General features: G+C 46.5%; 1 protein-coding gene across 1 annotated transcript in view; it reads right to left on the reverse strand.

Moving 5' to 3' along the window:
- The window catches only part of SCNN1B (sodium channel epithelial 1 subunit beta), a 60,638-nt gene extending 50,174 nt beyond the window's left edge, over window positions 1–10,464 (reverse strand). Inside the window, exon 1 of the mRNA XM_054580957.1 lies at window positions 10,413–10,464. The gene's annotated coding sequence lies outside the window, so the exon portion shown is untranslated. The remainder of the gene's footprint in view (window positions 1–10,412) is intronic.
- Between the last annotated feature and the right edge of the window lie 5,234 nt (window positions 10,465–15,698).

Genomic DNA, 15,698 nt, shown 5'->3' on the forward strand with positions numbered 1-15,698 from the left:
TGCAGCTGGTGATGATGGGGATGGTGGTGGTGATGCTGGTGAGGGTGGTGATGCTGGTGAGGGCAATAATGTGGATGGTGATGATGGGGACGGTGATGATAGGGATGATGATGATGGTAATAATGGTGATGATAATGGTGATGTCAATCATGTTTCTACTTGATAGGGTTATTGTGCAGATTAAATGAGATAATAGGCAAAGCATTGCTCACCATGCCTTTTTCTATTAGTGTTAGCTCAGCGGGGCTCCTTGTGCCCTAGATCTCCAGAGTGGGTTACGCTGCATTGGAGTTTATTAAATAAACCTTCCTCCTGTTGTTTCTAGGCCTTTTGGCTAAGATCAAGGGAAAGGAAACCTTTCTCCTTACACACTAGGTGAAAGGTGTGACTCAGAGACAATGAAGAGAAAGGGTGATGTTTTTCTCCCTTGACTCCTCCTGCTTCTTGGCAGCCCCTGAAATTCAGCTTGGCTGTTCTGGGCCTTGGGCTCAGGCTCTGTGGATAGGCATCTCTCCACCCCACAGGGAGATCTAGAGGCTGAGAATCTGGTGTCTCAGAAGATGAGGGGCTACTGCCCACAGTCACATGCAAGATGGGCTCTGGCATGGCCTCACTGTTGGGGGCGATTAGGATCTTCACCCACAAAGTGACTTGAGACAGATCTTGAGGGAATGAACAGCTGAAATCTTATCTGTGGCCGCAGGTGAACCAAGGCCTTCAAGACCCTGTCATGAAATAAACCTGTCCACCCTCCTCTACAATCACCTTTCAGATGACACCTGGCAACCGAGAAGCAGGGCGAGCAAAGTGAGCTTGTGGTCAGACTGCTTGGGTTAGAACCCCAGCCTCACCATTTGCTAGCTCTATTTGACCTCAGCAAGTTACTTAACCTCTCTGAGCCTGCTTCCTTATCTGAAAAATGCAGACAATTGCACCAGCTGTTTTACTGGACTGTTGGAGGGATAAGGTGAGATGGCGCCGTGACCGAGCTCAGTTTCTCTGTGTGTCACTGGGGGAGAATATTTGTATCCAACCTTCATGATTGCAGAAAGAATCCCATAACATAACACACGTGCCTGGCAGGTAGCATATACTTAAAAAACACTAATTATTATTATTATATTATTATTATTACTACTGTGGAGGAGAAAGCGACATGGGCCCCATCAGCATTTATTTGATGAACCTTATCAGGAACCGAGGCTGTTTGTTGCTGTGTGTAAGCAAACAAAACAACATACAGTGGCCACACCTCCTCAAAGGAACAAGATGTGGCAGGGAGAGGTCTTCGGGTCAGGGGTTCAGCCAACTAGATCATGAGATTCAATAGGAACACAGCTCATCCACCTCAGGCCTGGCGCCAGTGGTGGGCCTCAGTGGGAATTCCGGAGTTGGAATGGGGATTGAGATGAGGTTCGGGGTAAGCTGCCGAGGTGTCTCCTGGGGGCTGAGAGACGTGGCTCGGTCATCATTGCTGGCACTCACCCATCCAGCCATTCACCATTCATTTATTCGACAAATATTCATTGAGCATTACAGGGAGCTGGGGCTGCAGAGGGAAGCAGTGAACAAAACAGAAAACAAAATCCTTGCTCTCTCGAAGTCTAAATTCCTGTGAACTAGTGTTGCAGCATTCAGGAAACAATCCCTAAATAACCTGTGATGCTGGGAAATGGGCCCCATACTGCTACCCCGACCCCAGGCTTTGCCTTCAGTGCTTAATGCCCCTGCTGGGCACCCGTTGACCAGGGAGGGCATCATCTGTCCTCCGGTGTTGGACAGACTCCTGCTCCAACAGCCAGCAAGTTGCAGGCCCAGTCTGCTCTCTTCTTGACCATCACCCCTCCCTTGACACACAGACACACACCCAGGACCTGATTGCCATCTTTGCACTTTCTCTGAATTCTACAGGGGCAGGTGTTTGTGTCTTTTAGCCCCAGGCCTCTCCTCCCATGGCCCCACCCTCAATCCTTTCTCCAAGGGCAAGGTAGCATTTCTGGACTTGATCAGGGCAGAGAGAGGGGTGGGACCAGTGGCTGGGGGCCAGTTACCTGTAGCCACTGAGCTCAGGTGATGTGCCCTGGCAGGCTCCTGAGGGAGGTACTATCATTGTTCCCATCCATAGGCCATGAACGGGGCTCAGAGGTTCAGGGTCTTGCACAGTCACACAGGGAGCTCCAACTCCGGCCTGTCTGACTCCTAAACTCTTTTTTTCTAAAAGACTTTATTTAGTTATTTCTAGAGGGAGGGGAAAAGAGGGAGAAAAACATTGATGTGTGAGAGAAATATCAATCAATTGCTTCCTGCACGCCCCGAACCAGGGACCTGGCCTGCAACCCAGGCATGTGCTCTGAATGGGAATCAAACCAGTGACCCTTTGGTCTGCAGGCTGGCCATTCAGTCCACTGAGTCATGCTAGCCAGGGCACCAAACTCTTAATTGTTAACACAAACTCCTTGTCCAAGGAAAATTATGGAATCTGGGGGGATTTAAACCCTTAAACTTTGGCAGTAATCCTTTGAGAACTGGAATTGCCTCTCCAGGGACCCACTGGCCCAGTAAATGGCTCCTTCTTCCATTAGGGAGCACCAACCCTGTGCCAGGCACACTTCTAAACATTTTATATCCCCCTGATGTCTAAAACAGTCCTTCAAAGGCGCCCTCAGGTCCATAGCCTCGGATGCTGAAGGTTCTCCATGGCCTCTCTCACTGACTAAACTCCCCAAAGCAGCTACCCAAATTATTTCCACTCCCTTGCAAACCACTGAGAAAGGATAAAGGTGTTACCTCCTAAGTTGGGGGTGCTGCCTTTCAACCAGGAAAATCAACAAACTTCACACACAGACAGAGGTGCAAGATCCACAGTGGAATTTCAGGAATCAGCTTGTGGCGGGAGGAGCTCATTTTGGGAGACTGCAGCCCAGCCCCTGTTTCAGGCACTCGGTGGAGCCAGCACTCGGTGGAGCCAGATCAGATGCAGCTCCTGAAGGGGGGTGTACCCGACTTCCTGGATCTTAGTCCTCTTTCCAGATCTTGGCTTGGGAGTTGTTAGCTCTCTGGAACATTAGCAGGAAGCAAGGCTGCCTGAATTGTCCTGGAGGTCTGCAAGCCACTAGCCTGTGATTCCCAGACTCCAAATCCTCAGTTAGAGAGGCACAGGGGAGGAGGAGAAAGCAGGGGCTGAATTCATGTTCTGCTGTAACTGCGTGACTTCTTGGGCAAGTTTCCAAACCCCTTAGAGCCTCAGTCTCTTACTGCTCCCCTATCAGCTGGGCACCCCTTACCTCACCTCAGCCTCCCCAAGCCACCGGCCAGTAAACCCATCCCAGGGAACTCCTCTAGGTCCAGTTTGGCCCCATGACTATGTCTTGGCTAGAACACTGTCTCCTTACTGAACAAATAAATTCTTAAAAAAACAAACAAACAAAATTGCTAATACCTTCAGGCTTATTTCAATTAATTTAACAAACATTTATTTAGGACTTACTGCGTGCCAGGTGCTGTTCTAAGCACTTAACACATTTACTTCTTATAACACCTCTAATGAGGTGAGAGATTGTATCATCTCAAGTTTACAAATGGAAAAACAAACAAACAAACAAACAAACAAACCAGAAGCACAGAGAGGTGAAGTAATTTGCCTGAGGTCACACGGCTAATAAGTGACAGAGTCAGGATTCAAACTTCTCTGTCGATTAGGAGGCTTCAGGTTAAGAATTGCCACACTTTTGTGTATTCCCAACAGCCAAGAAAATTTTATGTAACATCACACTTCATAATTTTTAAATTTTGTAAATGCAAAGTGATATGGGTGTCCAACCTGCAGCCTGCGGAGCGCATGCGTCCCAGGATGGCTATGAACGTGCTCTAATACAAAATCATAAATTTGTTTAAAACATTATGAGATTTTTGTGATTATGTGTCGCAATGTATTTAATGTGTGGCCCAAGATAACTCTTCTTCCAGTGTGGCCCAGAGACGCAGAAAGGTTAGACACCTCTGGTAGATGATGCTTTTACAAACTCCCTAGACACTTATCCCACATGAATCTCTCGGTCTTAATATTTGGTCCAGTGGCTGTTCTAGACTCCCTAGTGTCCTAATCCTGACCTCCTATAATAGTCCCAGCAACACATGGAGAAAGTTACATAATCCTTGCAGGACTCCTGTGAGCCAGCCTCTTGGACATCCCCATTTGCTGGTGGGAAGACTGAGGCTTAGAGAAGTATATGCACTTGATCAAAAGTACACACAGCTAAGCAGTGGCAGAAGCAAGAACTAGAACCCAAACAATCTGATATCAAAGCACTGATTTTTTTTGGCCATCCTTAAATGTTTTCATTGTGGCAAAAGATACAACATAAAATTTACCATTTAAACCATTTTTAAGTGTACTTCTCAGTGGCATCGAGCACGTTCACATTGTTGTGCAACCATCACCACCATCCACCCCCGGAACTTTTTCATCTTCCCAAACAGAATGAAACGCTATACCCACTAAACATGGACTCCGGATTCTCCTGGACCCCAGCCCCTAGTAACCTCTATTCTGCTTTCTGTTTCTTGGAATTTGCCTAGTCTAGGTCCCTCACTTAAGTGGAATCATACAATATTTGTTCATTTGTGATCAAAGTACTCCCTTTTTAAAAACTTAATTTATATTTTACTTTAAAACATAATTTGTAAAATGAGTTGTGGTTAAGGTGGGGATTAGCCTTATTTCTAAATTTATGCTTGTTTTGAATAAGATTGAAGATGTGTGTGATACAATAAATAACATAGCAAACATATGGAGGAAAAATATCTAAAGAGTACCAAACTGTGTGCAAGAAAAAAGTCACCCTCTTTCTCAGTTAAGATCATTGACTTCCCTCCCCAAAGTCAACCACTATTACCAGCTTCCAGGGTGTCCCCCAGATTTTAATGCATATATACAAATATATACATTATGTATACCTATCTAGGCTCTTTTTAAAACACACACACAGCATAATACTATACACTACTCTGTACCTTGCACTTTTGCTTTAACAGTACATCTGGGAGGTGTATTTTCATAAAAAGCTTCTGCTTTCTTCCTTTTTTTTAATAAAGATTTTATTTATTTTCTTTTTAGAGAGAGGGGAAAGGAAGGAGAAAGGGAGAGAAACATTGATGTAAGAGAGACACATTGATCAGTTGCCCCTCCTATGCACTCAGACCAGTGGGGTAGAGGGGGAACGGGAGCCTGCAACCCAGTCCTGACGACACCCAACCCAGTCACACGAGTCAGGGCAGGAGCTACTGCTTTCTTTTAAACGGCTACATCATATCCTCTTGTGTGGCTGTTCTGGCACAGACAGTACTTAGTTCCTTTCTGATGGATGTTTAAGTAGTTTCCAATTGTTTGCTCTTAGCATACCATGCTATCTCTGTTCCAGCATGTTGTGCTCCGTGCAAGGACATCCACTGGATACAGTCCTAGAGGTGAAATGGCAGGCATCCTACTTACTGACAGTGTTCCTAACTCCCCGCAAGGCTGCCCAAGATTGTGCTCCCACTAGCAGACTTGGAGAGTCCTGGTTTCTCCACCAACACACGCTACCCAGCAACCTGGCAGTGGGAAACAGAAACCGTGTGGTTTTGAGCACTTCTTTTCTTGGAGTGTGGTTGAGCATCTTTCCATCTGTTTGTAGTCATCTTGTACTTCTTTCTACGTAAACAGCCAAATCATACCCTTTACTCTTTTTTTTTTCTTTTTGTGAATGGGGTGGTTGGTCTTTGATTTGCAAGAGCTCTTTATCCATGACATTAACTCTTTGTTGTGAAAGTGGCAAATATTTTTACTCTTTTGACATGCCTTTTATGGGTATTTTTGCTTTGGGTTGTGCAAAAATATTAATTTTTATGTAGGCAGACCTAGCAACTTTGATCTTTAAGGCAAGGCCCGCGCATCTACCCATCAGGCCGTATTGACTCTTCACTCCCGATCAATTCTTTGAAGGGGCAGAGGGTGCTCCTCCACTGAAGGTCCTCAAGCAGGATATGACTGTCCCCAACCTGGACTCAGCTCCTTATCAACTGATCTGGGACCTCCTTAATGGCCCTCAATGCAGAATTATGGTACGGATCACCCCACCGCCCAGGACTTGCCTGGATACACATTCTCATGGGAATTGAGGGAGAGGAGCCTGCCCACACAGGCTCCCAGGCCTGGAGAGCCTCTAATAACAAGCTTTTTATAAGGGTGATAAGTCCTCAGCTGCCTGGGACATTCTTCACCCAGAAACAGGTCCTCTGAAAATGAAATGTTGCCCCAGGCCCTCAAGGTGGGCAAACTAGAGGCCGCAAGACTAGGGAGGAAAGCAGCTTCTAAGGAGTGAAAACCCTGGTCCTCCACTAGGCCCTCGGCAACTTTCCTACCTGCAAAGAAATGTGTCTGCCCTGCCCCCAGAGTAGAGGGACATGTGCCCTGTCTTAGGACATCCCTTCCAGCTTTGGTCTTTGCTGAGGACATAACTCTCACCATCCACCCATCCTCTAGGGAGGTGTATGCTGGTGGCTGCAGGAGATCTTGTTTGAATGAAGTTCTCCAGGCAGGGATTCCAAAAGTTTAGCAAGCATGAGAACCACATAGAGAGTTGGTTAAAGGACAGATTGCCGCCACCCCCCACCAAGTCTCTGACTCAGGAGGCTTAGGGTGGGTCTGAGAATCTGCATTCCTAACAAGCTTCAGGTGATGCTGAGGCTGCTGAACCAGGGACCACACTTGAAGACCCTCTGGCCCAGGTCACTCACTCCCTGCCCCTACTTTCCTCTCTGAGGCTGGGCAGTGGTGTGAGTTAGACTGAGAGGCCTCATTCCAATCAAAGTAATAACAGCAACTGCTAGGTGCCAGCGACTGTGCTAACAGCTGTGTGCTTCATTCTCACATCTAATCCTCACAACAAACCTCTGCAGTAGGTTTTACTAGCTTTGTCTTCCATTTACAGTGAGAAAACCGAGGTTCAGAAAGGGCAGCTGGGCTTTAGAATCGGACAGCTCCAGGGCCTGACCCCAGCTCTGCCACTGACCCACTGTGCGAGCTCTTGGGAACTGGCCCTGAGCCTACGAGGGATCACAAACTTGATTCCCAAGGAGCATACGAGGACCCCAGGGGTGGTGATTATAAGAGTGCCTGCACGCAATGTTGCACAGGAAATGTGCATCCTTTTTCCTGCCACATGATTGCAAGGCCCCTTTCTGCCTCTCTAAACTCATCTTCCATCTCTCCCTACATGTTGAGATACCTCACCTCAATGCTGCATTGGACTACTTGTTACTTCTTAAACACACTTCACTTGGTCATGCCTCCAGGCCTTTGTAAAGGTTGTTATCTCTGTGTGTCTTTTTCACTCTACTGCTCCAGAGAAATTCTTATTCATTGTTCAAAACCCACTTTAGAAGTTCCCTCCTCTTTATATCTTTCCTTGAAATGTTGTCCCCTTCTTGTCTTTGGGCAGAAAAAAATATCTAGGATTGAAGCTTCCTATTTGAAGAAGGAGCTCAAAGTGTTACTCTCCCTCTCTCCCTTTTTTCTTCCTTTACTTGTATCTCCACAGTATTTTATATTGAGTACAATTTGGAGTACAAGTTACCAGGCCACTAATACCACCATTATCAGCATCAACACTACGATAGTGTTCACTATGCACCAGGTGCTGCTCTAAGAGTTATTAACTCATTTAATGCTTAGAATAACCCCGAGACATGCTACTTATTACCCATACTTTACATATAAGGAAATCAAGTCACAAAAATGATAAGTAATTCACCTTAGACCACACAACTAGTCTGTGTTGGAGCTGGGATGTATAAACTGGCTGTGGTGTTAGTGTAATTAACTTTGACATTTTGCTCTCTTGAAGAATAAGGGGTGGACGACATGGAGACTAAGGCACCCTGGAGAGTGCCTGCCCCATCTAAGGGGGAAGCCGTGTGTTGAGGCCAGAGTTGTCAGCTTTGTTGATCCTTTTTTCTCAAGAGGATCCAGAAGTACAGAGTTTTGTGTGACACCTCCCATGTTTTAAAATTGTGAGAGTAAGCTAGAGTTTTTAAAGGAGCATAGTTTTCATAAAAGCTGCCCATAGGTCTCCTCTGTGACTTCTGCTGTTCCCTGTATCTCAAAGATGGGACCTTGACTGACTTCATTTCTGCTGCTTAGCTCAGGGGTGGACACACAGGTGCCCTGATGCTTCTGGACTCAATTGAGAGTTAGGCTTCGCTCTCAACAAGCAAAAACCTCACCCTTGGTCCCACTCAGCACTCGGGATTCTCTGCCTGAACTTGGGGTGTGGACAAGCTCCCAAATGGTGGCTCTGAGCATCACTTCGCCCTGGGGCCATCTCTGGGTCTGCCCTGTCCAGGACAAGACTTCCTGCTCACTGGGTGCTGACAACACTCTAAATGCTGTGTTCATTATCTCACTGATCTACTCAACAGTTTTGGGAAGTTGTCATTGTCATCATCCCCATGTTGCAGATGAGAACACTGTGGCTCAGGCAGGGGAAGGGAGCTGCCGCAGCTGGGAAGGGGCAGAGCTGGGATTGTGATCCAAGCATCTTTGATTCCGTCTTTTCTCCGACCACCTGTTATCAGGCATTCCCACAAATGTTTGATGGTCCTGGCACACATTCAGGGCAAGCAGGCTCTCCTGACACAGCCTGGACTTGAGAAGTCTGCCGTACACCAATGGGACCCTGGATACTCCTGTCTGTCAGCCATGCTTCCCAACTTCTCAGTCTCCTGTTGGAGGGTGGGGTAACGTGGGGAGCATCTAGAGAGAAGCCTGGGATGTGATCCCTTATGGGAACTCTGCTCACTGGACAGGTAGAGCTTGTGACTTAGTTGTCTCAGGCCTTTGGGTTCAGCAGGGACAGCAGCTAGAGGGGCTGTTGTGTTTGTTCTTGTCCACAGCCAGACAGGCTAGAGATATGTGTATGTGCACCTGTGCATGTGTGTGTGTGTTGCACACAGGTATGAACATGTGCACATGTATGTGTGGGGGCCTGGGTGTACATGTGTGCATGTGTATATGCATGTGTGTGTGCAATTGGGATGAGGAAACTTTGTCCCCCAAATTCAGACCTCGTGACATTAGCTTAGGACAAAGAGCAAAGAGATCTTAATTAATCGAGAGGTATCAAAAGGATGAAATAAAAACCAGTCCCCCCATTTTTATGACCTTAAAGCCCACGGGGAGGGGCAGCCAGGGTGGAAACCTATGCAGCAGTTAAAATAAACAAGCTAGATTTATATGCAGCAACATGGATATCTCTCAAGGAAATAATAACTGGGGGGAGGGAGAAGCCAAGTTGCCAAATAATATGGATGGATTAGATCATTTCTATCAAACGGCTGCCCTCAACATTACTATGCATCTCACATGCTTTCTATGGGAATAAGAAAGGTCTAGAAAGAACAAATTATGGAGGTGGTTACCTTTGGAGGGCAGGGAGGGCAGGGTTAGAAGGTTATAGACAAAAGAGCATGGATTGATCCATGCATTCCTCATGGAATTACACAGTAAGAAAGTAGGAAGGTTGGGTCATTTCTGGATGTCACATCGTCAGGGCCACAGGGATGCCTAGGTCTGGGGGACCCTTCACACAGCCCCCTCATCCTGCCGATTCCCTGGTGGAGATGGGGTGGGAGTGCTGTTGTGCTTCTTATGGATGGGAGAGGCTTTGCTGCTTCCTCCCTAAACTTCTCCGTTCTTCAGTTCCCCCCACTGGAAGGTCCCTGCTCTGTGCTGCACACCCTGTTTCTAATTTCCCCTTGTCCCAGCATGCCAAAGACATGTGACATCCCCCGGACATATCCTCTCTGGGGGATAGGTACGAAGGGATTCGGATCCGCCCTCCTTCCCAGCACTCCCAAAGTGGGCACTCAGGAAATACATCCACATATTCCCTGAGGCGGGTTTCGCAGGTAGGCTTTGGCGCCAGACTCCCTGAGTTAAAGCTGGGATACAGGGACGCTTCTCCACCCTCTGACCCTCAGTGTTCCCCTCAATACAGTGGCCAAGGCCGCCCCGCCCACAGAGATGCTGTGTGGTGAAGTCAGTTCATTCCAACAAAATGGTGTGCTTCACGGCGCCTAGCACGGAGTCTGAGCTCCCAAGTGTAGCTGTTATCATCCTCCTGAACTACACGTGACCGCGTCCCTCCTCCCTCTCTGCCTCCCCAGACGCTCCTGCGACTCACCGCTTCCCTCGCCCCACACTCCAGGGGCTCGTCTCACCCTGCAGTACACCCCCGGCACCTCAAGGCTGGGTCCCCGCAGTGCCTGACCGCCCCCGGATGAGAAACTGAGGCCGGGGCAGCGGAGGGCGCGAGTCGCAGAGGCGCAGGGTCAGGGACCGCTTCTGCGCTCGCGGGTGGTCGCTGTCATACCTGCTTCCCGCGGCGGCTCGCGGTGGCGGGGATGCGCGCGCTGGCGACGGGCGGCGGCGAAGTAGTTGTGGAGTTAGGACTAGGAGCGCGCGGCGACAGGGGCGGAGAGCTAGCAGGCAAAGGGGCGGGGAAGCCTGGGAGCGCCGGCGGGAGGAGCTTGGTGGCGCCCCAGGCCCGGCCACCCGCACCGGCCCGGCTCCCCTGCCGCCTCCCTCGGCCCCTCTTCCTTCCTCTCATCTCCACCAAATGCTAGTCCTTCACGCTCACTTACCCGCATGCCACATCAACGCACACCCAACACTCTGCACTGTACCGCCAACGCACACATCCCCGTTCTCCCTCGGCACGTTTGGACACCCACAAGTCCCGAACAACTATGCACACAGGAGACTCCTCACCCCCGTGCCTCCCAGAGAGCCCGTTGTCCCCCACTGTCCTCTGCGGCTCATCAAATGCCACCTACAGTGCTCCAGCCTATCTGGAGATGTACCTGAACACACACACACCTGTGCAATTGCACACCCATCACCGCCCCCCCCCCCCCACAGGCACAGATTGTTCTTTGGGACAGGTGGGGATTTTAGGAGCACGCGCTCCTACGGCTGATTTCCCCTAGAAATGTCCCTGTGCCTCATTCCGCCTCCGAGTTGGCTCACCTCTGCTTTCCCCATGACCTTCTCTTTCCCTCTGCCTCAGCCACCCCTCCAAGGTCACTTGCAGATCCCTGTCATCCCCTGAAAGCCCCACCTCTGCTTTAGGAATTCATTCACCTACCTGGTGGTTGGCCTCTGGCTTCCTCCCTTTGACTCCTACTGCAGGCCGGGCTTTAGCGTATTGCTGGGCCCTCCCCTTTCCCCAGTCTCACTTCCTTCTTCCCTCTCTTCTCCCCATCAGGTTGTTTCCGTGGGCTATCATTTCAGCCACTGCCAATATCTGTAACACAAGGATTTTCATGTTCCACGTGCACAGCCAACCCCAAATGTCAGCCTTCTCTATTCTGCCATTGAGAGACTTTTTTTCACTCATTGCGGTAACAAATGACCGCAAGTGTACTGGCTTAATACACACACATTTATTATTTTACAGTTCTGGGGGTCAGAAATCTGACACCACTAAAATCAAGAAGTGGTAGGAAGGACTGTGTTCCTTCAGGAGGCTCTAGGGGAGAATCTACTTCCTTGTCTTTTCCAGCTTCTAGACACTGCCTGCATTCCTTGACTTGTGGCCACTTTTTCTATCTAAAGAGTGAGCAATGTTGTGCCAAGTTTTTCTCACATGCCATCTGTCTGCTTCTCTCTCTTCTGCCTCCCTCTTCCACTTAAAAACACTCTGTGATTGCACTTGGCCTACCCAGGTAACCCAGATAATCTCTCCATTTCTAGGTTAACCTTAGTTCCCTTTGCATGAAATCTTAATTCCTCCTTGCCGTGTAACTTAACATATTAAAGATCGTGGTAAATGAGGACGTAGACATGGTGCAGGCGCGGGGGGAGCGGTATGACACTGAGCCTGCGGGAGGCTGAACCTGGCCAGAGAAAATTAGTCAACCCAGGTTTTTTGACACTATAAATGTATAAATCTCTACAAGTACAATAGAAAGGGGTGTATTATTGTCATTATTTTTTAGTAGAGAAATAATAAAATGGGAAATAGTTATTTGATAGAATACTATATATAGCACTGAACAAGAAACATATTTCATCTATTATATGGATGTTCATAGACTTCAAAATTGTGAGTGAAAAAAACAAGAGATTGGAATAATCACAAGAGCAAACACTTTTTTAAAAGTCCTCACCCGAGGACATTTTTTCACTGCCTTTAGAGAGAGAGAAAGGGTGAGAGAAAGGGAGAGAGAGAAACATTGATGCAAGAGAGAAGAATCAATGGTTGACTCTGGTACATGCTTGGACCGGGGATTGTATGCACCCGAACTGGGGATTGAACCCTCAATCTGGTTATGTGCTCTGGTGGGGAATCAAACGTAAAACCTTTCAGTTATGGGATGATGCTTCCACCAACCAAGCCATGTCAGCCAAGGCAACAAGCACTTTTATAGTGCTTACTCTGTGCTGCTGTTCTAGGCACTTACATTAAAATTCACAACAACCTATGGAATAGGTACCAGTATTGTCCCTGTTTTATTGATAAAGGAACTGGGGCATAGAGAGGCTGAGTAACTTGCCCAAGGTAACACATCTAGGAAGCATCAGAGTCGAGATTTGAGCCCAAGCAGTCTTAAGCCAGAGACTGTGCACTTAATATGCAGCAGATGAATTTGTACAGCATGAATTATTTCAAGTAAAAATTTAAAGCACATAAAAGAATTACGTATACTGTAAAAAAATTATAACTAAATATAGTGGAAGTAAACCATTAAAATTCACAGTAGTAGTGAGCTGGGAGTTTGGAAATGGGATAGGGACCAAAGGGGTTCTAACTTTAGCTGGAAGGTAAATTAATTAATTAGTTTGCAAAAAGACAAAAAGAAAATATTACAAAATGTTAACATTTAGTTATGGGTTGTGAGGCCCCGAGTAATGATTGTTTCATTATTTTTGTATTTAAAAATTTTATCTCTCTAAAAAATACTGTGATCTCTGAACTCAGTGTGGTTGCCACATTTTTATGTGCTTTCTTATTGCTCTGATTATTTTTACTTTATTTCATGTGTGTTCGGAAGATTGTCCTAATATGGGAGTTCTCAAAGTTTTGGTCTCTTGGTACTTTTAAAAATTATTGTCCTTGGCACTTTTAAAAATTATCGAAGACCCCAGACTGTTTTTGTTTACATGGGTTACATCTATTGATGCTTACCATATTAGAAATTTAAACATTACTTTCAAAATATTAAAATATGATAATTAATCCATTCTTTGGTGACATAAACAAAGTGCCTTTATGGAAAATATTTTCCAAACCCAAAAACATTAGTGGGAAGAATGGAATTTTTCAGTATTTTTGCAAATCTCTTTAGTGTCTGTCTTAGTGAAAGGTAGGTGGCTTCTCATATCTGCTTCTGCCCTCCATCTGTTGCAATACATTGTCTATGTGGAATAAAGAAAATCCAGCCTTGTGGAGTTTTACTCACCATTGCTTTGTCAGTGCAAAGGCCAACATGATGAAGAAGGCATGTATTATTAGTATTATTAGGAAAATAATCTTGACCTCCTGTTCTTCTTGAAAGGGCCTTTGGGTCACACTCCTCCTACTCCACAGGAGTCCGTGGACCACACTTTGAAAACGACTGTCCTAGTATATCCAGTTGTGACCAAGTGAGACTGTTGACATTAGACTATTACTAACCTATAAGAATGGCAATTTAATACGGTTCTACCCAATGCATGCTATTTTGGAGCGTTTTCCTTTTGCTTCATGCCCTGTTTTCCTGGCCAGGCCCTGTTGTTGGACATTATTAAGGAGCATCTCCCTGGGGCTGTGTTGGCACGAGCAGCTTTGTACAAATGACGTGTCTTTTTTTGTGCTGTGATTTCCAGCTTGGGGGAGCTGGGGTTTGGGGGATGTATAGGAAGTATGGACTGATTGATGCCAGACCAACACATTTTAAGGTATATGTATTTTAAACAATTAGGAATAAGGAGAGTTGTGTTGTCTCAGTGTTGGCTTGGCTTCCTACAGTTTGAACTCACTTCTTTTTGTCTTTTGATAGGAACCCTTGTCTGAAGGATGTCAGCGAGAGTCCATCAGGACTTTTGGCCAGTTGTTTCAAACTATGGATTGTTTGGCTAAATTAAAAAACAAACAAACAAACAAACAAACAGCTCTTTCTAGATGAAGACACATAGGCTGAATTACGCGTAGACAGACATTCGTGTCTGGGTAGATTCATGACTGGTTTGGGAGATCTCTCAGTGCCAACAATAAATGTTGTACTGGGCATTTATATACCATTGTAGGACAGTCCTCCTGCTTTCTTTAATTAGGTTAGTGTAATTCTAGGAGATGATGAGATATAGAAGGGGATCCAAGAGCCAAAAGGAAGCCAAGCAAGCCCTGATGATCAAGAGGATGTTAGAGATTGTGCTTTATAGCCACTATTTCAATAATACTTTGCATAAAAGATAGAGTGTGCATTCTTTTTTTTTTTTTCCCATAAGGAGAGGGGCACTGAACATCCATTCATTCTAATCCAGGTAACTGCACCTGATTTAGCTCTGGGGTCTCCACCTCTTCCTTATACCTAGTCCATATCTTGATTCTGGGGTGCTGATTTCATTTACCACTACCCTGTGTTCAGGGTTGATACCACCCCAGCCTAGAAATCAGCACATTATATACCTTTCAGGATAGTGGTTCAAGGGAGAAAAAATGACCCAAGTCAGGTGAACCAGAGTCAGTGACACTCTGTACAGGGATGTTTTCTTTGAGCTCTTAGGGACTCCCACCTGCTTTGGAGTTGTTTGGGTGTGGAGCTGCAGCTGAGAAGAAGCTGTATAAGGATGGATCCTATCCAGAAAGATGACAGGGAGAAACTAGGTCCTGGTTTCATCATTTGACCCACATCAAGCCATACCTGAAACTAGCCCTACCCCTGGACATTTTAGGTGCACTAGACTATCAATTTCCTTTTTGCTAAGGTACCTTGGGTTGGGGTTTCTGTTGCTTGCGACCAAAAGACTCTTTAACTGATTCTGGTGAAAATGTTATACAAACTACCAAAGAAGAAACTTGGAGGGACAGTTAATACATGGATTATAGAATCTTAACAGTCTGGAATGTCAGGCCCCAAACTAGTAAGATAAAGTACAACAAGCACAGATATTAAGTCTTACAGTTAGGCTCAGATGGATAACTGCTATACTTAAGTAGAGAAAGGGAAGCCCTGGCTTGGGACCTGTGACACCTCCTAAGATAGAGAACCTCATAGGAATGCAGTGCCACCTGCAGGTCTGGAGGCCCTGGGGCACTGGGTCTCTGGCTTGTTGGCTGAGTCCTTCCTTATCTGGGCCCATTGATCAAAAGTGGGACCCTGGATCTTCAGTCTCAGCATCCCAGGCAATAGCAAGCTTAGGTACTCCCCTGCCACAGCATACCCGCTCACTTCATACATGTCCTTTTGTTATTTCTCTTTCTCTCCTCAACATTCCCCCAGGCTCTTTGCCTCTTCCTCCTTCCCTCCCCTCATTATTACAATGAATACTATTTGTCAGGCACCTGCTAACTCTCCTCCAAAATGAGCTTATGAAGTAGGTTCTATTTTTGTTCTGTGTTACAGATAAAGAGACTTGCAGATGTCAAGGGATATACCCAAAATGTGGCAAAGCC

This window comes from Pteronotus mesoamericanus, unplaced genomic scaffold (genome assembly GCF_021234165.1).
Source record: "Pteronotus mesoamericanus isolate MK-2021 breed Mesoamerican mustached bat unplaced genomic scaffold, CSHL_Meso_final contig_64, whole genome shotgun sequence".
In the NCBI taxonomy this organism is placed as follows: domain Eukaryota; kingdom Metazoa; phylum Chordata; class Mammalia; order Chiroptera; family Mormoopidae; genus Pteronotus; species Pteronotus mesoamericanus.